This window comes from Scyliorhinus canicula, chromosome 14, assembly GCF_902713615.1.
Source record: "Scyliorhinus canicula chromosome 14, sScyCan1.1, whole genome shotgun sequence".
Classification (NCBI taxonomy): domain Eukaryota; kingdom Metazoa; phylum Chordata; class Chondrichthyes; order Carcharhiniformes; family Scyliorhinidae; genus Scyliorhinus; species Scyliorhinus canicula.
In genome coordinates this window covers 99599791-99622743 of record NC_052159.1, presented here as the reverse complement: position 1 = coordinate 99622743, position 22953 = coordinate 99599791, and the positions used below count along the sequence as shown (strand labels likewise).

The 22953-nt window shown below is 44.9% G+C and overlaps 1 protein-coding gene across 1 annotated transcript in view; it reads left to right on the top strand.

The window, feature by feature from the left end:
* The window catches only part of tmem123 (transmembrane protein 123), a 135864-nt gene that overhangs the window by 52086 nt on the left and 60825 nt on the right, over positions 1-22953 (top strand). The gene's annotated exons all lie outside the window — the stretch shown is intronic.

Genomic DNA, 22953 nt, shown 5'->3' with positions numbered 1-22953 from the left:
ATCATTAGACTCTTTGGCAAAACAAATGCATGGCCCCAGGAGCCCTGTAAACATGGTGGGTGAGATTCTGGGATTCCTCACCCCATTTCTGTTTTGCTTCCAAACATGAAATCCTGTCCACCCTGCAAGGTTTCTCCCAAATGGGGAACCAAAAAAATTTGCTCATGGAAATCTTTTTTGATGGGCTTTGAAATTTTAAATCTATTCTTTTAACTTCAATAGTTACATGCTGTTTCATACGTTTGATGTATTTTCCTTATTTTATCAATCAACTAATTAAAATAATCAGACTGGGGGTTAGATGTATTTTCATGGTGGTGATCAATCATAGGGCTCTGTCGTGCTAAGCTAAACTGACCAGTACGCTGATCAACATTGTGTTAGTGTTGAGATACATTAGAGTATTGAGGAAAAAGTGATACTCTGCATTCAAGACTAAAGAAAACAGTGCCAAGGATCTCAGCGTTAAAATTTGAAAAATTATTGTATAGATTTGCCTTAGAAAAAAAGAACTACTGCCTCTAAGTGTGTTTTTTGACAGCTCAACTGATGTCAATAGCAGAAAAGGCCATATACCACCCCCCCCCTTCATTGGCTTCATTGTTTGCATTGTTAATGGCTTGTTTTGATAGCTGAGGTCATTATGAATGCGTGGCTGAGTTTCAAATGCTCCAGAACCATTTATTTCAACAAGGAGCTGCATAGATAGAGATTGTTAAAGGATTATTTGTCGAGGCATTGGATCCGCATTTTGAGGAATCCAATGCACCCCTCAATGACAGCCTGGGTGCCCGCATGGGCCTTGTTGTATCGGGTCTCCGCATCGGTAACCAACCTCTGTACTGGTGTCATTATCCAGGTCCTCAGTGGGTACCCCTTATCCCCTAAAAGCTAGCCAACCATCCAGCAGTACCCTTTTATCCCTCAAGAGCCTCCAGTCCCTTATGGCTGGGGTCCCCCCTCGCATTCCCTGCCATCTCACAGGGTGCCTACACACCCTGACTACTCTCAATGGCTACAGCAGGGGACCCTGGTCAGCAGACCCCAGACACCTCCGAACCGGGCGCTATTCCCCTCCCCAATGCTCACACCCACCCTCTGGTGGAAATCTTGTCGGTGATGGGGATCAGCCCCCGAGTGTGCAGATGTTGGCTGCTGCGACTGTGATGTTGCTTCCTGCAGTGTTCAGTTACAGTATCCAGGCCTCTGTCTGATTGGGATGCTAGGCAATAACTCCCACATGGCATGGGAATCCACTTGGGAACAACGTGCTCACTTAACTACAATTGCCAATTCGCCATTAGCAATAGCCTTCAGCCGTGCGGTCAGAGGGCTCCACAGGCAGTGGGAGTTATGCGTGGTCGGTGGGACAAACGGGCAGGGGCTGGGGTTGCCGCCGTTATTGGTACACATGATGTGGGTAGCACAGTGGATAACACTCTTGCTTCACAGCTCCAGGGTACCAGATTCGATTCCCGGTTTGGGTCACTGACTGTGGAGTCTGCACGTTCTCCCATGTCTGCGTGGGTTTCCTCCGGGGGCTCAGATTTCCTCCCACAAATCCAGAAAGACATGCTGTTAGGTAATTTTCACATTCTGAATTCTCCCTCTGTCTACCCGAACAGGTGCTGAATTGTGGCGACTAGGGGTTTTTCACAGTAACTTCATTGCGGTGTTAATTTAAGCCTACTTGCGACAATAAAGATTATTATTGTTATTATTAATAAACAGCAATCCCATGGGCATTGAGGCACCCACCATCCTCCAGTCCAGGGGCCGCCTCCTCAACCAATGGCAGCCCACCCACCCGAGGCCACTCCCCACAGGGGCTTCCCTCCCCCCCCCCCCCCCCCCCCCCCCCCCGGAGCACAGGGGCAGCAACCCCAGTGCCCCCAGGCTCACTGCACGGGAGTGAAGATGGCTCCTCACCTTGCCACTCTGCCACCTGCACATTTTTAAAAAGGTGTACTGATCGGTGCCCACATGACCGCTTGCTGGGGAGGCCGTTAGATAGGGGGTCTTTCCCGTTAATTGAATGAAGATTGGGTTTAATTGGTGATTATAGCAGTGCTGCCTCATGGCGCTGAGGACCCGGTTCGATCCCAGCCCCGGGTCACTGTCCATGTGGAGTTTGCACATTCTCCCCATGTCTGCGTGGGTCTCACCCCCACAACCGAAAGATATGCAGGTTAGGTGGATTGTCCATGCTAAATTGCCCCTTATTTGGGGGAAAAAAAATTGAGAATTCAATTCATTTAAAAGATGAATAAATAGTTGGTGATTATTGGTTTCTCGCCACACCACTGCGACGCTTGCTCAAGGGTGACGCAGCTGTTGAATTGCACCCAGAATTTTACAACAGAAAGCTGTTCATGTTCTAAGCAAACCTTTATCAACCCTGCTTTATCCCAACCTATTAACATATCCTTCTATTTATTTCCTTCATGGACTTTAGATAGGTGCATGAAATGCCCCCATGACTTAAATTTTACTAAAATGGTAATGTTTCATAGAACATACAGTGCAGAAGGAGGCCATTTGGTCAATCGAGTCTGCACCGACCCACTTAAACCCTCACTTCCACCCTATCCCCGTAACTCAATAACCCCTCCTAACCTTTTGGTTACTCGGGGCAATTTACCATGGCCAATCCACCTAACCTGAAACTTCTTTGGACTGTTCCGGCTTTATTATGAATTGCAAGGTTTGGTATTAGATGCTGGTTGGGGGGCATTTTGTGATGCTGGACTATGATATAAATTATCGGTGGCCCTGTAACTACATTTGTGCTCCTATATTACTTTTGAATAGTTCTGATGAAACAAAAGGTTCTCATTGGCTTAGATGTCTGTTTAGCATAGGCAATTTGCTAGAAATAGATAGTGTATACACAATGCTGTTAATATCAGAAAAGACAGAAAATGGCTGTTAGCTATTTTGTGATATTAATGACACAAAATGGCCGAACAAGCCACATTCCCTGTAAACTGTCTCATGAGACCCAAGCGTGGGTATGTATAGAGAGTGTCCCAACAGCCGCTGATAATAGCTTCACAGAACAAGACTTGCAATGTATCCTTGATAAGCTCAAGGTCTACGGCTGTAGACAGGACACATTATTATGTTAGTTTTGAATGACTTCTGAAGTTAGGGGCGGGTAAGACAACAACTACTTTAACCATATATGTGATGATTGACTGCATGTAATAAGTGTGTCGTGAATATAGTTGATTGATTGTATGTAAATGAGAAAACAACTAATTCCGCCCCTCGAATCTGTATATTAACCCGTGTGAGCTTTAGCTCAAGTGAGAGAAGGTGCTGTCACAGGCTGCAGACTCTGAGACCTTTCCTCCCAGAATCCTGACATAATAAACTGCTTTTTTTAAACTTGTACTCAGGCCTTCCTGTGAATATTTTCACCCCTAACAATGGCATAAAAGTAAAACTCCGGTAGATTACCTGTAGATCTCAAACCAAATTATGTTTACCAGGTTAAAAAGGCCAGAATTAATTTGTTAGGTAATTGAAATGGCAAAAGTGATACCCTGGTGAATATTTTCAACATCATTGTGAACCATCATGAGTATGATTAACACACCTCTCTTTCTTGAGAAAAAATGTCATATCTTGGAAACTATCGACCAGTGAGTCTAATTTCTATAGTGTGGACAGCACTTGACACGAGCTACTGCAAAATACGCAGAGGATATTGGGAAAATAAAAATATATTTGACCCTTGGATCAGGGAGACCAGGCAATATAATCTATTTAGATTTCCAAACGGTTTTGATATTGTTTCATGAGGAATTATGTGTGAAGATTATGTCCCATGTTGTGAAAAGACCAGATGTACAGCAATTTAGATATGAGCAGTGAACAAAGGGTGATTTTTAATGAAACTGCTCCCAATAGGGTCTGGTTGCAAATTGGGTGCTCCAGAAAGTCCTTCATTAATTATCTGGAAGAGGTTACTGTCGGCACAATAATGCATTCATAGGTTTTGCCATGGGTGAATTTTCTCAAACCTGCTCCTACGCTGCCACTAAGTTGACCAGAAGTGTGATGGAAACCCCTTTTGCCTCCCTTTGAAGGCTCTGAACAAGCTATCATCTTCCACGTCTCTGCCGATTTTTCCAGAAACACTGTTTGACTTCCTCGAGGTTTTCACCCCTCCACAGTACCAAATGGCTCTCTAAAGATCACACGTGACATCCCATGTGATTGTAACAAAGGTAAACTATTTCTCTTCATCCTTCCTCGACTTGCCTACAGCTGTTGACCACACCATCCTACAGCAAAACATCTCCACTGTTGTCCAGCTGGGTGGGATTGCAATTACTTGGTTCTATTCTTGTCTACCCAATCATAGCCAGAGAATCACTTGAATCTTCTCTTCCAATTCCTGCATGGTTACCTCTGGTGCCGTCCACAGATCTGTTTGCTAATACCATCCAATTCTACCACCACATTTCTCTTAACTCCACCACTGTTGCTAAATTACCCCTTGTATTGACAAGAAAAAACTTTAATTCGACTAAACATTGAGATGACTGAAGTCACCATCTTCGTTCTCCACCACAAATTTTGCTTTCTCGCCACAAGTCCATTCTTCCTGGCAAAGGTCTGAGGCTAAACCAAAACGTTCACAACTTCTGACATACAGGTGCACATGATAGGGGCCTAGAATATAGTGTGAACAAATTTAACTTAAAGGTTAACTGCAAAGGAACACATGATTGATCAGAAAAACTAGGAGCAGGAGTAGGCCATCTGGCCGTTCAAGCCTGTTCCGCCATTCAATGAGATCATGGTTGATCTTTTGTGGACTCAGCTCCACTTTCCTGCCCGAACACCACAACCCTTAATCCCATTATTCTTCAAAAAACTATCTATCTTTATCTTGAAAACATTCAATGAATGATCCTCAACTGCTTCACTGGGCAGGGAATTCCATAGATTCACAACCCTTTGGGTGAAGAAGTTCCTCTTGAGCTCAGTCCTAAATCTACTTCCCCTTATTTTGAGGCTATGCCCCTTAGTTCTGCTTTCACCCGTCAGTGGAAACAATCTCCCCACATCTATCCTATCCCCTTCATAATTTTATATGTTTCTGTAAGATCTGCCCGCATACTTCTAAATTCCAACGTGTTGAGTCCCAGTCTACGCAATCTCTCCTTGCAATCCAACCCCCTCAACTCTGGGATTAACTTAGTGAATCTCCTTTGCACACCCTCCACTGCCAGTACATCCTTTCTCAGGTAAGGAGACCAAAACTCAACACCATATTCCAGGTGTGGTCTCACGAACACCTTATACAGTTGCAGCATAATCTCCCTAGTATTAAACTCCATCCCTCTAGCAATGAAGGACAAAACTCCATCACCTTCTTAATCACCTTGCACCTGTAAACCAACGTTTTGAAACTCATGCACTAAGACACCCAGGTCCCTCTGCACAGCAGCACGTTTTAATATTTTATCATTTAGATAATCCCTTTTGTTATTCCTACCAAAATGGATAACCTCACATTTGTCAACATTGTATTCCGTCTGCCAGACCCTAGCCCATTCACTTAAACTATCCAAATCCCTCTGCAGACTTCCAGTATCCTCTGCACTTTTTGCTTTACCACTCATCTTAGTGTCGTCAGCAAACTTGGACACATTGCACTTGGTCCTCAACTCCAAATCATCTATATAAATTGTGAACAATTATGGGTCCAACACTGATCCCTGAGGGACACCACTAGCTACTGATTGCCAACCAGAGAAACACCCATTAATCCCCACTCTTTTTGCTTTCTATTAATTAACCAGTCCTCTATCCATGCTACTACTTTACCCTTAATGCCATGCATCTTTATGTTATGCAGCAATCTTTTGTATGGCACCTTGTCAAAGGCTTTCTGGAAATCCAGATATACCATATCCATTGGCTCCCCATTATCTACCGCATTGGTAATGTCCTCAAAATATTTCACGACATTAGTTAGGCACGACCTGCCCTTTATGAACCCATGCTGCGTCTGTCCAATGGGCCAATTTCCATCCAGATGCCTCGCTATTTCTTCCTTGATGATAGATTCCAGCATCTTCCCTACTACCGAAGTTAAGCTAATTGGCCTATAATTACCCTTTCTGCCTCCCTTTTTAAACAGCGGTGTCACATTTGCTAATTTCCAATCTGCCGGGACCACCCCGGAATCTAGTGAATTTTGGTAAATTATGACGAGTGCATTTGCAATTTCCCTAGCCATCTCTTTTAGTACCCTGGGATGCATTCCATCAGGGCCAGGAGACTTGTCTACCTTTAGCCCCATTAGCTTGCCCATCACTACCTCCTTAGTGAGTGATAACAATCGTCTCAAGGTCCTCACCTGTCGTAGCCTCATTTCCATCAGTCACTGGCAGGTTATTTGTATCTTCCACTGTGAAGACTGACCCAAAAAACTTGTTCAGTTCCTCAGCCATTTCCTCAACTCCTATTATTAAATCTCCCTTTTCATCCTCTGAAGGACCAATATTTATCTTAGTCACTCTTTTTTTTGTTTTATATATTTGTAGAAACTTTTACTAATCTGTTTTTATATTCTGAGCAAGTTTACTCTCATAATCTATTTTACCCTTCTTTGGAGCCTTTTTAGTTGCTTTCTGTTGCCCCCTAAAGATTTCCCAATCCTCTAGTCTCCCACTAATCTTTGTATGCTTTTTCCTTCAATTTGATACTCTCCCTTATTTCCTTAGATATCTACAGTCGATCTTCCCTCTTTCTACAGTCCTTCCTTTTTGCTGGTATAAACTTTTGCTAAGCACTGTGAAAAATTGCTTGGAAGTTTCTCCACTGTTTCTTAACTGTTTCACCATAAAGCCTTTGCTCCCAGTCTACCTTAGCCAGCTCTTCTCTCATCCCATTGTCATCTTTGTTTAAGCACAAAACACTCGTGTTTGATTTTACCTTCTCACCCTCCATCTGTATTTTAAATTCCACCATATTGTGATCACTCCTTCCAAGAGGATCCCTAACTATGTGATCATTAATCAATCTTGTCTCATTACACAGGACCAGATCGAGGACCGCTTGTTTCCTCGTAGGTTCATTATATACTGTTCTAGGAAACTATCGCGGATACATTCTATAAACTCCCCCTCAAGGCTGCCTTGACCAACCTGGTTAAATCAATCGACATGTAGATTAAAATCCCCCATGATAACTACTGTACCATTTCTACGTGCATCAGTTATTTATTTTTTTGCCGGTCCCACTGTAATGTTACTATTTGGTGGCCTATAGACTACTCCTATCAGTGACTTTTTCACCTTACTATTCCTGATTTCCGCATAAATAAATTCAACCTTATCCTCCATAGCACCGATGTCATCCCTCACTACTGCTCGGATGTCATCCTTAAATACCAGAGCTACAACACCTCCCTTACCATCCACTCTGTCCTTCCAAATAGTTTGAAACCCTTGGATATTTAACTCCCAGTCGTGACCATCCTTTAACCATGTTTCAGTAATGACCACTAACTCATACTCATTCATGATGATCTGCACCATCAACTCATTTACCTTATTCCGAATACTATGAGCATTCAGGTAAAGGATCCTTATGTTGGCTTTTATACCTCCGTTTGGAATCTTAACACCTCTATCAGTAACCTTTCCTAAGTTATTTTTCCTATTAACTTTTCTCCTAATTTTCCTTATCGTTGAACCCATATCTTCATGTAATAACCTGCTGCTTTTCTTTCCATTTATGTTTTTACTTCCCATTTTATTCCTTTTAGTATTACTGGGCCTATTCACTGAGCTCTCCTCAGTCACTGTACCCTGTACGATGGTCCTTTTTGATTTTTGACTATGGCTTCTCTGCCTTACACTTTCCCCCTTTCTGCTTTTTGTTTCTTGCCCCTTTTTACTTCCCACCGACTTCCTGCATTGGTTCCCATCCCCTTGCCACATTAATTTAAATCCTCCCAACTGCACGAGCAAACACTCCCCCGAGGACATTGGTTCCAGTCCTGCCCAGGTGCAGACCATCCAGTTTGTACTGGTCGCACTCTCCCAGAACCGGTTCCAGTGCCCAGGAATTTGAATCCCTCCCTCTTGCACCATCTCTTGAACCACGCATTCATCCTATCTATCCTCACATTCCTACTCTGACTAGCTCGTGCCACTGGTAGCAATCCCAGGATTGCTACCTTTGAGGTCCTACTTTTTAGTTTAACTCCTAACTCCCTGAATTCAGCTTGTAGGACCTCATCCCGTTTTGTACCTATATCATTGGTACCTATACGCACCACGACAGCTGTCTGTTTGCCCGCCCCCCCCCTCCCCCCACCACACACACACACACACACACACACACACACACACACACAAACAATGTCCTGCAGCTGCTCCGAGACATCCTTCACCCTTGCACCAGGTAGGCAACATACCATCCTGGAGTCGCGATTGCATCCGTACAACCACCTGCCTTTTCCCCTTACGATTGAACATTCTTGCAAAAGAAAAGTCAGTGTCAGTCAGCTATGTCCAAATTAGATGAATCATATGGTTAAATAATATTGATCCTCTAGTTCTAATGATAACTGGGAGATGATATGATTTGTGAAGTTTAACTTTAAGAAGCAATCACCGGACACGTGTGAGAAACCATTGGATTGAAATCAAGCCAATGTGATAAGGACACGTCTGATGGTCAACACAAGTTATTCCAAATCCCAAAGGGAAACTTGAGGCAACAGCCCTCAACTGTACTTTTTAAAAATGTATTTTATTACAAACGTATCAAAGCAGGTCACAGCAAATAAACACCCTGGGAAACATACTTCCCAACAATCAACTATACAGCCTGTACAAAGTTTTCCCCTTTTTCACCCTCCTCCCTCCCTGCGACGAACAGCTCTTCAAACACGGTCACAAACATCCCCCATGTTTTCTCAAACTCCCCTGCTGAGCCCCTTACCTCATACTTTATCTTCTCTAACCAGAGGAAGTCGTACAGATCACCCAACCATGCCGCTACCCTCGGTGGCAATGCCAACCGCCACTCAAGCAAAATTCGCCACCATGCAATCAGAGAGGCGAAAGCCATGACATCAGCCTTCCTCCTCTCCATGAGCTCCGGCTTCTCTGAAACCCCAAATATTGCCACCAAAGGGTCCGTCCATCTCCTCCTCCACTACCCTGGCTAAGACCAGGAATACGCCCGCCCAGAATCTTCCCAATTTTTCACAACCCCAAAACATGTACGCATGATTCACTGGCCCCCCACCCACACCTCTCATCTGCTACCCCCTGAAAGAACCCACTCATTCTCGCCGAGTCAAATGCACCCTGTGAACCACCGTAAACTGTATCAGGCTCATCCTTGCACAAGAGAAGGTCCCGTTTACTCTTCGCAGCGCCTCACTCTATACTCCCCAATTGACCTCCCCTCCCAACTCCAACGCTGCTTCCCATTTCTTCTTGATCTTCACCACCCGCTCACTTCCCTATTCCCAGCCACCTGTAGATATCCCCAATTCTTCCCTCCCCTTCCATATCTGGAAGCAGCAGTTGCTCCAGCAGGGTGTATCCCAGCAACCTAGGGAACCTCCTCCAGACCTTTTGCGCAAAGTCCCTAACCTGCAGATACCTGAACTCATTACCCCTGGGCAGCTCTACCCTCTCCCTTCATATTTCTGCAAGTTGATACCATGTGAGGAAAGGTGAATTATGTTTCAGAAGTTTTCTGATGATTTTAAACAGAATAATTGTTTATTAAGCACTAAAATAACATCAATAAAGTAATTAGAAGCACCCTTAACTAAGACAATGGCTGTACATAATATCACTAATTTTATACAATTTCAAACAGTCTTTACTTCGCTACCTTCAGAATTAACTCTCCCTGAATCCACAGTCCTTATGAGTTTTAGAAACAATAAAAATCCAGTAACTGTTACCACACCAGGCAGTTATAACTCTGAGGTTGCTTCTAAGATAGATCAGTAGCTTATTTTTCAAGACATGCTTTGTTCACAGACAGTGCTTTCTGGGAGTTAAACAGCTAACTGTTAGCTGAGTTCTAATAAACAGCTCCTTTGCATAGGTTTAATCATCTCCTTGTATACAGTTTTCCCCTTTGACTTTCCCTTATCTGACCTAACATCTCCAAAAGTCAGATTTAATTAACTTAATTTCTTAATTCTGGAGTTTAGATTATAGATGCAAAGATGTGGAGATGCCGGCGTTGGACAGGGGTGCTCCAAAAGCTAGTGATTCTGATTAACTTGTTGGACTTTAACCTGCCGTTGTACGATTTCTTACTATAGATGCAAAGCACATCTAATTTATAGCCCTTTCTTCACATCTTGACTCTTCCTTTGAACCTTTAACACCTTATTCAAATCCCTTCATATCCTGTTCCCTATTGTTACCAACTTATCATAGGTAAACATCTGTTTGCAGTGTTGCACAGCTCATCAATATATAAAAGCCACAAATGCCATTAACATAGCCAAGCTGTCCCAGCCTTAGCAACTTACATTTTCTAACAGTTGTTAAAATATATAATCAGCATAAAACATTGCAATTGATTGGATTTCCCTGATAATTTCACGTCACCACTTATTTCCAGACAAATGTGGTGCACATTTTCTAGAAGGGGGGAAAACAGAAGGTAACTACAGACTGACTCGCTCATCTCAATTCCAAATAATTTCTCAATAAATTGAGGCCTTATCTAAAATCATTCTAGCATGCTAGTTGCACCAAAAATGGGGACAATGGGCCCCATAGACATGAATACATGAGATATTGCATGTTCATAAAACTATAAACTACCTACCTATACTTGTGTTTGTCTGGGATGGTGGGGTCTGCTGTAACTTGTTAGGGGCTTACATATTTACTGGCTCCTTTGCTATTCAAAGTGTAGAATTTATACTTCTGCTATGTACGTACTGTGAATGTTCCTCGGCCGCAGAAAAATACTTTTCACTGTACTTCGGTACATGTGACAATACATCAAATCAAATCAATTATACTCGCACCTAAAGCTGGTTAGCCCTGTGTCCCTCAGTCGGTTCCAGGACTCTCCACTCCTTTCGTGCTGTAAAGTTGCAAGGACACATATTTGTGTTGTCGGTTTGGGTTAATTTTCTACAAATCAATGCCAAGTTCAGCGTTAGTTAGAGCTGGGAACAGATGCAGAGTTTGCACGGGAGTGCATCCGCATCTGTAAACACCATTAAAGAGGAGTATACCTACCGCTTGTTTAACTTTTACTTGTAACCATCCCTGGATTCCAATGTGTTTAGTCCCTCCTGTAATGTCTCGTTTTTTTGTCGAGGGGCAAATGCGAGAAGATGGTGAATTAAACCAGAGGTGAGTTCAGTATTATTTGGGAATAAGAAATTGGAAACTTATTCAATATTGTGGCACTCTATATAACAAGGAAATATACAACTCTGGATAAGTCTTGAAATAATCCATCAGAACTTCATTGAAAAATATTATATTTACAAAAACACAAGAGTCTGAAGTAAATCTTACAATTTACATCCCTGTCGCTCTAGAAAGCTATTATAAGAGTTGCTGAATGAATGGTAAGGTGCAGGTATGGCCATTTCCAAACAAGTTGCCTGTTGCTTGAACTTTTTGAAGTTAGTGTTGTCTCATTTTGATTGTATACACTCTGGGATCTGGTTGTTGTAATGTGTTGAGTCATGCATTAAAGATAGATGATTAGTCACGTGGCTAAATCCAACCCTGCCAATCATCTCATCATATGTTGTTTAAAGTCTACCAGTTGTATTTGCATCAATGTTTCTTGTGAAAATAAAGTGCTTTTAGAACCATCAATAAATGTCCCACCGCAATACCGAGTGTCATACCATAATCAACTTCCACATTCTTCTTTTGTATCTGTAAAGCAACATTTTAAAACTTCAAAAAAGGCCTTATATAATTACAGCGCAAAATTCTGCAGTAAGTTTGTGGATTGTTTTCTGTAACAAATTGTTTTGTTACAACGGCCTAACGAAGGGTGATTTTTCGAAGTGTTGAACTTGAATCTTTTAAACACGAAGAATCATTAGAAAACGCTCACCTGCCTTTGCAGAACTGAACACTGATTTCAAGAGGCGTCTCCTGACACCATAGGAGGTGGGGCATGGGTTCGCAGATAATACACAATTGCTGCAGTCTTGCAGACCGCTTGCTCCGTGGACCGTGCTATAACAGAGAGCTTAAGTTCTTGGTCCACCCACCCACTCACACACCTCATATTCCCTAGTGCAGCCAGTTCTCCCCGTGTCTGTGTGGGTTTCCTCCGGGTGTTCCAGTTTCCTCCCACAGTCCAAAGATGTGCAGGTTAGGTGGATTGGCCATATTAAATTGCCCCTTAGTGTCCAAAAGGTTAAGTTGGGTTACTGGGATAGGATGGAGGCGTGGGCTTAAGTAGGGTGCTCTTTCCAATGGCTGGTGCAGACTCGATGGGCTGAATGGCCTCCTTCTGCACTGTAAATTCTACTAAATAATTCTCCCCTCCGTCCTCTCTGTTCTAAAGAAAATAACCCACCTACCCAACCCTACATCATACTAAATTTTTCTGTTCCTGGCGACATCCTCAAACATCTCCTCTGTACCCTCCATTCCCAGTGCAATCACATATTTTGTACAGTGAGGTGACCAGAATTGCAGACTGTGGGCAAAATTCTCCGACCCCCAGCAGGGTCGGAGAATCGCCTGGGGGCGCCTAAAATCCCGCCCCCGCCGTGGCAGAGATTCTCCGCCACCCGGGAAGTGGCGGGGGCAGGAATCTCGCCACTCCGATCGGAGAGGCCCCTGCGGTGATTCTCCGGCCCGGATGGGCCGAAGTCCCGCCACTGGAAGGCCTCTCCCACCGCCGAGGTTTAAAACACCTCTGGAACGGCGGGCTCAGCGGCGCGAGCAGGCCCCCGGGGTCCTGGGGGGGGGGGGCGGGGGGCAATCAAACCCCGGGGGGTGCCCCCACGGTGGCCTGGCCCGCGATCGGGACCCCCCACTCAGACTGCGGGCCAGTGCCCTGGCTGCACTATGTTCTTCCGCGTCCGCCACGGCCTCCACCATGGCGGAGGCGGAAGATAACCCCATATCACTGCCGGCGCATGCGTGGACTGGCGAAAGCCTTTCGGCCAGCCCCGCTGCCGGGGGCGCCGGTTTTTTGCGCCGGTCTTCTGGTCGCAACCGCTCCGGCGCGGGGCTGGCCCCCAAAGGTGGGGAGAATTCCCCACCTTTGGGGGGACGCGACTCCTGAGTGCTTGGCGCCACTCCCCTACTCCGGGACCCTCCGTCACGCCGGGTAGGGGAGAATGCCGCCCCATACTTCTGTTGCTTCCCAGTCTTTTCAAATGGCTGTATCAGGTCCACTTTAGCTTAATCACATCGCAGCTTAGTAAAGTTAGCTTTTTTAATTCAGGTCTTATTTTATACTTTCCCATAACCGTGGGCAGCACAACGGTTAGTACTGCTGCCTCACAGCGACAGGGACCCAGGTTGAATACCAACCTTGGATCACAGTGTGGAGTTTACACGTTTTCCCCGTGTGTGCGTGGGTTTCTTCCAGTTGCTCCGGTTTCTTCCCACAGTCCAAAGATGTGCAGGTTAGGTGGATTGGACATGATCAATTTGCCTTTTAGTGTTCAGAAACGTGCCGGTTAAGTGGGATTGTGGGGATCGGGTGGGGGAGTGGGCCGAGGTGAGGTGGTCTTTCAGAGGATTTGTGCAGACTTGATATGCCGAATGGCCTCCTTCTGCAGTGTAGGGACTCTATGAACTATTCTAAATCTAACTTAAATCTTACCAAATACCTCATCTTCCACCTAACCAGTTTCAGAAGAACTCAAATAGGAGTAGACAACCTGGTTCATCAAACTTGCTCCACCATTGTGGCAGCACGCTGGTGCAGTGGTTAGCACTGCTGCAACACGTGCTAGGGACCTGGGTTTGATTTCGGCCCCGGGTCACTGTCCATGAAGGGTTTGCACATTCTCCCCGTGCCTACGCCGAACTCACCCCCATAACCCAAAAAGATGTGCCAGGTAGGTGAATTGGCCATGCCAAATTGCCCCTTAATTGAAAAACAAAATTGGGTACACTAAAGTTTTTAAAAAACTGCTCTGCCATTCATTACGAACATCACTGATATTGGGCTTCAAATCTATTTTCTGACCTGTTCCCCATACCCATTAATTCTCTGATTGAAGAACTGTTTATCCCAGCCTTAAATATATTCAACAATGGAGTATCCATAATCCTCTGGGGTTGAGAATTCCATCCCTTTGAGTGAAACACTTTCTCAACTTAGTGCTAACTGATCAGCCACTTATCCCAAGACTGTACTTTAGATTTCCCAACCCGTGGAAACTCTCTCAACATCCATCCTATCAAGCCCCCTCAATATTCTGTAGGTTTCAATGAGAACACCACATTCCTCCATTCAAGAATATCAGCCAATTTATTGAGCAACTCATTATAGGATAAACCCCTCAACCAAGGCTCCAATTTAGTGAACAGTTGCTGCACTGCCTCCAAAGCAGTTTATCCCTTCTTAAATGTGCACAGTACTCCAGATGTGGTCTCACTAAAACCCTGTACAATTGTAGCAAGATATCTTTATTCTTTTACCCAAATACCCTTATAATGAAGACCAACATGCTATTTGTGTTCTTAATTACTTGCTGCACCTGCAGGCTAAATCCATCTATAAGCACACCTGTCTCTTTAAACATCGTAAGAAGTCTTACAACACCAGGTTAAAGTCCAACAAGTTTGTTTCGAATCACTAGCTTTCGGAGCATTGCTCCTTCCTCAAGTGAATGAAGAGGTAGGTTCCAGAAACATATATATATAGACAAAGTCAAAAATGCAAGAAGGTACTTTGAATGCAAGTCTTTGCAGGTAATTAAGTTGTTACAGTACCAGATGGAGCAGGTTAAAGAGGTGTGAATTGTCTCAAGCCTCGACATGTACGCTCAAGCCATCAGGAGTCGCGTCAATGCCAAATTCATCAGTCGCATTCACAAGACAGCCCCAAACGTCACCCAAGCACAACGCAATGCCATCCGCGCTCTCAAGACCGACCGCAACATCGTCATCAAACCGGCAAAGGAGGGGCCACCGTCATACTGAACAGAACGGACTACTGCAAAGAAGTGTACCGACAACTCAACAACCAGGAAAACTACAGACAGTTACCCGCAGATCCGACCTAGGAACACACCTGCTAACTCAACAGACTGATCAAGACCTTGGATCCAGACCTTCAGAGCACCCTATGTGCTCTCATCCCACGTACTCCCCGCATTGGAGATCTCTACTGCCTCCCAAAAATACAAGGCCAACACACCAGGCCATCCTATCGTATCAGGCAATGGGACCCTGTGTGAGAACCTCTCTGGCTACATCGAGAGCATCTTGAAACCCATCGTACAAGGAACGCCCAGCTTCTGTTGCGATACGACGGACTTCTTACAGAAACTCAGCACCTATGGACCATTTGAACCAGGAACAGTCCTCGTCACAATGGATATCTCAGCACTCTACACCAGCATCCCCCATGACGACGGCATTGCTGCAACAGCCTCAGTACTCAACACCAACAACTGCCAATCTCCAGACGCAATTCTGCAACTAATCCGCTTCATTCTGGAACGTAACGTCTTAACCTTCGACAACAAGTTCTTCATCCAGACACACGGAACAGCCATGGGGACCAAATTCGCACCTCAATATGCCAACATCTTCATGCGCAAGTTTGAACAAGACCTCCTCACAGGACCTTCAATCGATGTTGTACACCAATGTACATCGATGACATTTTTTTCCTTTGACCCACGACAAAGAATCACTGAAACGACACACGATGACATCAATAACTTCCATCCCATCAGACTCAGCATGTACTACTCTCCAGAATCGGTTGCATTCTTGGGACACACTCATGTCCATCAAGGATGGTCACCTCAGCACTTCGCTTTACCGCAAGCCCACGGATAACCTCACGATGCTCCACTTCTCCAGCTTCCACCCTAAACACATGGAAGAAACCATCCCCTATGGGCAAGCCCTCCGTATACACAGAATTTGCTCAGACGAGGAGTGTAACAGACATCTACAGACGCTGAAAGATGCCCTCATACGAACGGGATATGGCGCTCAACTCATCGATCGACAGTTCCAACGCGCCATAGCAAATAAGTTTGGTTGGGCAGGAGCATGTTGACACAATGGGCCTGCTGGGACAGTCGTTTTTTTGGATTTTGGCAAGTAGGTAAAAGCGGGTTGTCCGGGGTTGGGGGACTATGAGGTTGGAAGCCATAGGGGGAAGGCATGCGGAGGAAATGAGGTCACTAATGGTGTTGGAGATAATGGTTTGATATTCCGATTTATTTCTTTATGAACTTATTTCCTCTTATCTTGACTCCATCCTCACTCCCCTGGTCCATTCCCTCCCCACCTACATCCGGGGTTCCTCTGATGCCCTGCGGCATATTAACAGCTTCCAGTTCGCTGGCCCTAACCGTATTCTATTCATCATGGATGTGCAATCCCTCTACACCTCCATCCCACACCAGGATGGCCTGAGAGCTCTTTGCTTCTTTCTCGAAGAGACCCGGACAATTCCCATACACCACCACTCCTCCGCCTGGCTGAACGCGTTCTCTCAACAACTTCTCCTTTAATTCATCTCACTTTCTCCAAATCAAAGGTGTAGCAATGGGTACCCGCATGGGTCCTAGCTACGCTTGCCTTTTTATGGGGTATGTGGAACATTCCTTGTTCCAGGCCTATCCGGTCCCCCTGCCACAACTCCTTTACCAATACATTGATAACTATTTTGGTGCCGCTTCATGCTCTCGCCTGGACCTGGAAAAATTCATCAACTTCGCTTCCAGTTTCCACCCCTCTATCACATTCACCTGGTCCATCTCAGACACTTCCCTTCCCTTCCTTGATCTTTCTGTCTCCATTTCCGGCAATAGACTATCCACTAATAACCACTACAAGCCCACTGACTCCCACAGCTATCTGGACTACAGCTCTTCGCACCCTACACCCTGTAAGGACTCCATCCTTTTCTCTCAACTCCTTCGCCTCTGTCGCATTTGTTCCGACGATGCCACTTTCCAAAATGGTGCTTCAAAAAAATGTGTTCCTTCTTCCTCGACCGTGATTTCCCACCTACAGTTGTGGACAGGGCCCTCAACTGTGTGCGGTCCATCTCCCGCGTCACTACCCTCGCCCCCTCCACTCCCTCCCAGAACAAGGATAGAATCCCCCTCGTTCTCACATTTCATCCCACCAGCCTCCGTATGCAAAGCATAATCCTCCACCATTTTTGCCAACTCCAGCGTGATGCCACCACCGAACACATCTTCCCTTCACTCCCTCTGTCAGCATTCCGCAGAGACCGTTCCCTCTGAGACAATCTAGTCCACTCCTCCACCATACCCAGTACCTCTCCCATCACCCATGGCACTTTTCCATGCCATCGCAGAAGGTGTAACACCTGCCCCTTTACCTCTTCCATGCTTAACGTTCCAGGCCCAAAACACTCATTCCAGGTTAAGCAGCGTTTCACTTGCACCTCTTTCAATCTGGTCTACTGCATTCGCTGCTCCCAATGTGGTCTCCTCTATATCGGAGAGACCAAACGCAGACTGGGTAATCGCTTTGCTCAGCATCTTCGGTCTGTGCGCATTCAGGATCCTGACCTTCCTGTTGCCTGCCATTTTAACAAAAGACCCTGCTCCCATGCCCACATGTCTGTTCTTGGCCTGCTGCAATGTTCCAGTGAAGCGCAATGCAAACTGGAGGAACAACATCTCATCTTCCGGTTAGGCACACTACAGTCTTCTGGCCTGAACATCGAATTCAACAACTTTAGATGATCAGCCCCACCTCGACCCATTTGTTTTCATTTAATTTTAACTGTCTTTTACCATTTCTTTCTTTCTTAATATACATTTAATTCCCCCCCCCCCAATCTTATCCACCTTTCTCCTGTTTGCTTCCCCCTTCCCCTCCCCCCCCCCCCCAACACCTCATCCTCTGATGTTAGTTTCCCTCCTGTTTGACCTTTCACATCTTTTGTCCTCTCTCGGGACTGCCATTAACACTCTTTCCCCTTGGTATCTGTGGCCATTAGCCCAGTTTCCCTGGGTTTCTGTGGCTATGACTCATCTTTCATTCTCACTCCACAGTATAAATATTTCCCACTTTCTCTGTCTGTTAGCTTTGACAGTCATCGGACTTGAAACGTTAGCTCTTTTCTCTCCCTACAGATGCTGCTAGACTTGCTGGGATTTTCCTGCATTTTCCCTTTCGTTTCAGATTCCAGAATCCGCAGTAATTTGCTTTTATCCAGACTCCTTTGTGGTTGATGTGATTCCTCTTTGATTTCTTGGTGTTCCTCTACTGGAGTCATTTCTGGTTCACTTGAATCATCATTGATTTCTTGGTGCACCTCTTTTGGGGTCATTTCAGGTTCACTTGAATCATCTTTGGTTTCTTGATGCTCCTCTTCTGGAGTCAAAATCTTCACAATTTCATTTTCTTGTGGATAGGTTAGAGTAGATGAGGTTTTGATTGACGTGGTCTCACTGGACTTTGATTGTGGCGTGCTTCTGTACATACAAGCCAAGATCTGTCAGTGTCGCTGTGATCTTTCACATCTTGTATGGCAATTGTGATTTCTTCGTCACTTGTCTCACACAGTGGGTAGACATTCAGTGTCTTCTTGTTGGTTAAATGGATAGACTTTTATAGTCTTTTTCTGGTGGCTCAAATAAGCTGGGTAAACTGTCATATTATTTTTGTTGTTCACGTGAGCTTGGTAGACTTTCATAGTCTGCTGCTGGTTGCTCAGATAAGGTTGATAAGACATTCATCGTCTTGTTCATGCATGGACTTTGCTATGGAGTCTTGAGTTGTTTCCATTTTGGAGTCTGTGTCAATGAGCTCTCTGTGGAGGCTTGTATCGCTCTCTGTGTGGAGTCGTGCAGTGGTCTGCTGTGGAGTCGATCTGTGCTCCCTCAACGGGGTCGTTCAGTACTTGCTGTGTAGCATCATTTTCTTCTTGGGTATTTGACAGGTTGCTGTCATCCAATGTATCGACGATCTGCCATTGCATCATGGTATTGGATTCATCTACCATGATTAGTCGTGTTGAGCTTTTCAACCGTGGCGCTGATGCTTGTATGATCATATCCAAATAATTCAGCCATGCCTGAGTATTCTTCGATAAACAAACCATCTTCTTTGATTTTGGATTTGTCATTGTGCTCTTCACTTTGCGTGGTGCAAACTGCTTGTTCCAGGGTGCTGCAGAGGTGTTCAACTGCTGGTGGAAGTTCAGGCATTGTTGTCTTTCGAGGTGAAAGAATTGTGTTTTGTAGTTTTAAAACTTAAATTTTTTTTTTGGACATTTCCCCTTTAAGTGGGCATGGTCCGGGGCCTCTTGATGTCATGACGCTGGTGACATAAAGTGTAGGAATGGATTGCGCATGCGCAATCCGAATTTACTTTACTGTGCGCTTTTTGCAACTGCACATGCATGGCTTTTCGTGCATGCGCAAAGGTTTTGCTGGTTTGTGTCTTTTATGCAAGTGCACATGTGCGAACTGGTCAGACTGCACACGCACAAGGTGGCTGCCGCTCACAACTTTCTGTTTTAACCCTGCCTCGTGGTGAGTATTCACGCCATTTGTATGGATTTTGTTTTCTAGATACTGATTGTAAAGTCTCAAAAGTTTTCATTTTGTTCATAGGCAAGGCATTTTTGAATAGCATTTTCTAGAGTTACTTATTTTGTGAAAGTTCTTTCCTCAACTTTTTATCATAGTCCAGAAATTAATTGATCCATTATCATAGTGTCTCTGAAATCAGCATAATTACAGCCTTGTGCTATTAACTAGAGGTCTGTAATAAAATCAGTGATGGGCTCTCCGTTTCTGACATTTATGACAAAAGTTAAACCTTTCCAACATTAACCCTTTCTGTTCTGATGATTGTGAGTTTTGCAACAGAATACCTTAAAGCAGCATTGTTACTGGTGTTAACAGTAATCACATTTTTTAAGTATTTTGGTGTTGCCTTCACCTTTTAAGTAATTAAAGCAGTTATAGATTTGTCTAGCTTCATGTCCTGCTAGAAGTGCTATTTTAATTTCTTCTGAGGCCACGCTCAACTCATTAGCTACGATATAGTTTGAACGTTTGTTTAGATTTTCCCTCTTTGACTTAAATTACCAGTTGCTTTCGGCTGCGGTGGAGTTCCGAGTTGCATCGACTCAGCGAAGTCTCCCCATGTCCGTGTTTTCGATCATGCTTTGTTTGCATTGTGTAACTTTATTCGTAAGCGTTCTGAAGTCACCTGGTCCTGTACCATGTATTAATAAAGCAACATTCTTACAGTTGAAGTAGGTGCTTTGTTCTCTCTCCAGCGCTTAGACTGTTACATCTGAGCTGCCTGTCTGTGTCCTGCTCACCAGCTGCCGTTCCTGTAGAGAGCCTACTTCCTGTTTTTCTGTGTATAATATACACATCTCTGGTGCTCCCTCTAGTGGTTACTTAGTTGCAGTGTATTTACCTTAACCCTTGTGTATATAGTGAGGCATATCACCACACTAACCTGTTTTATTTTGGCTTCCCGAGTATCCTCCTTGTTGTGGTTGTGTCTTCCAGATGCAGGCAGTGTTTTTTTCTGAATTGAGGCAGCGCTGCTCTATCCCTTAATATCCTCCTTGAGGGGCAGCATGGTGGCCTAGTGGTTAGCACAACCGCCTCACGGCGCTGAGGTCCCAGGTTCGATCCCGGCTCTCGGTCACTGTCTGTGTGGAGTTTGCACATTCTCCCCATGTCTGCGTGGGTTTCGCCCCCACAACCCAAAAAATGTGCAGAGTAGGTGGATTGGCCACGCTAAATTGCCCCTTAATTGGAAAAAATAATTGGCTAATCTAAATTTATTTTAAAAAAATATCCTCCTTGCAATGGCATATGGTGCTGTTGTATGTCTAACATTCTTAGTTATTCAGGCATTCCTCCCATTGGGGTTTTTCTTCTCACCTGGGTGAGCAACATGCTGTAAATGCTGTTTTGGTCACGGTTACTGGTGATTCCCCTTATCGTTCCGGAGAAGAAGGGAATCAGCCCACCTATTAAGATGGCCAATTATTGGATGTCTTGACAATTCTTCGCTTTAGTGGTGGGGTCTCCTCGGTTGAAACTGATGTGATTTTTCTAAAATGGATGGGATTGGCACGCTGCCATGGGTGTGATTAGTGAGGTGCCGCGCCGGCTGTGTGGTAGGTCTTGACACGCACTTTGTATCAGTGTGTGCTAGACATGGTTAGGCCCAGTGCTGTTACTCTCTTATGCTTGGGGCATCCTTTCAAAAGTGTACTTATTAAGGACATCCTGAGAGGCTGCATTTTTGATGTGCTTTGAATATCCTTGGTTGTGACTCCTAAGTGGTTGTTGGTGTTACGTTGAGCTGTGTCTATACTGCTGCTCCCCCTTATGGTTGGGATGATTTGTGATTTGGTGGTGGGCATGCAGTTGAGGAATATGGACCTATGGTTGTACCTTGATCCTCTTTTATACAGAGACCCTTTGCTCCTGGTAGTTCTCCCTTATTTATTCTGTCTCAATTAGTGTGTTGGGAGGTGTTGACCATAATCAGAGTCTATACCTGCTGGTCCTCTAGAATTATGTGGAATGATGATCTTTCTGTACTGTGGTGGAGGTTGGGATTATGTTGCGTTCTGTGGTACATGTAAAATATCCTATTAGAACTGAGGTTCTTATGCATTTTCTTTTTTAAATTTTGTTATGTGGGGTGTAAGGATCTGGGATTGCCTCCTGCACAGGTACAGACCGATCGGGTATCAAAGATTACAGTGTCATTGTTGCCTCTGCTATAGCTGGAGTTGAGGGAGATTTGTGTTAGTGGAGCAAAAAAAACCTATCCTGAACTTGTGGTCATTTCAAGCAATCGCCCTGTGAGAAAACGTGCACCATTTTAGCAGGTTTGCACGATTTTATCTTTCTCTCCCTTTTCTCTGGTGGTGCATATAATGTGAAATACTCCAAAAGCGGGGGTGGGGGCAGGGAAGGGGGAGGCGGGGGCAGGGGTGGATTGGCGTCAGTGGGGAATGAGTGGGGTAGGGTGTCAGTTGTATAGTTAACCAGCGCTTGCTTCACAGCGCCGGGGTCCCAGGTTCGAATCCCCACTGGATCGCTGTCTCTGCAGTCTGCACGCTCTCCCTGTGTCTGCGTGGGTTTCCTCCAGGCGCTCCAGTTTCCTCCCACGTTCCAGGGACTTGCAGGGTAGGTGGATTGGCCATGATAAATTGCCCTTAGGTGACCAAAAAAGTTAGGAGGGGTTATTGGGTTACGGGGATAGGGAGGAAGTGAGGGCTGACTCGATGGGCCGAATGGCCTCCTTCTGCACTATGTTCTAGCGTACCGAACTCCCGCTCTTAAAGCTCCAGCACTCTCACTCATATGCATTCAGTGCACACACACACAAGGTTAAATGTTTTAAGAATCCAAAAGCATTAGTTGTATTCAGACCCTGTAGATGGAAGCCTTGGATAGTTTCAGACTGGCCTCGGTGGTCTTTCCAGATTCTGCATCAAGACAATTTAGGGAAGCTAACAGGCAATTTTCTCTATTCTTCTGATGTCAGCAGCTGCTGGATTGACTAAGATTCCAGTGGCAACTAGCTAGTCAAACAATGGGCATGGCATAGGTTTGCAGGATGGTTGGAGTTTGAGATGATACTTGCACATTTATTTCTGGTCTCACTCTGGCTGTCTCGCTTCAGAAGTACCTGGAGAAAAACAGTTTCTTAAACACAAAAGGTGGCTAGTTTAGGAGTGATTAGATTATGGCCCTTTCTCAGAAAGGTACAT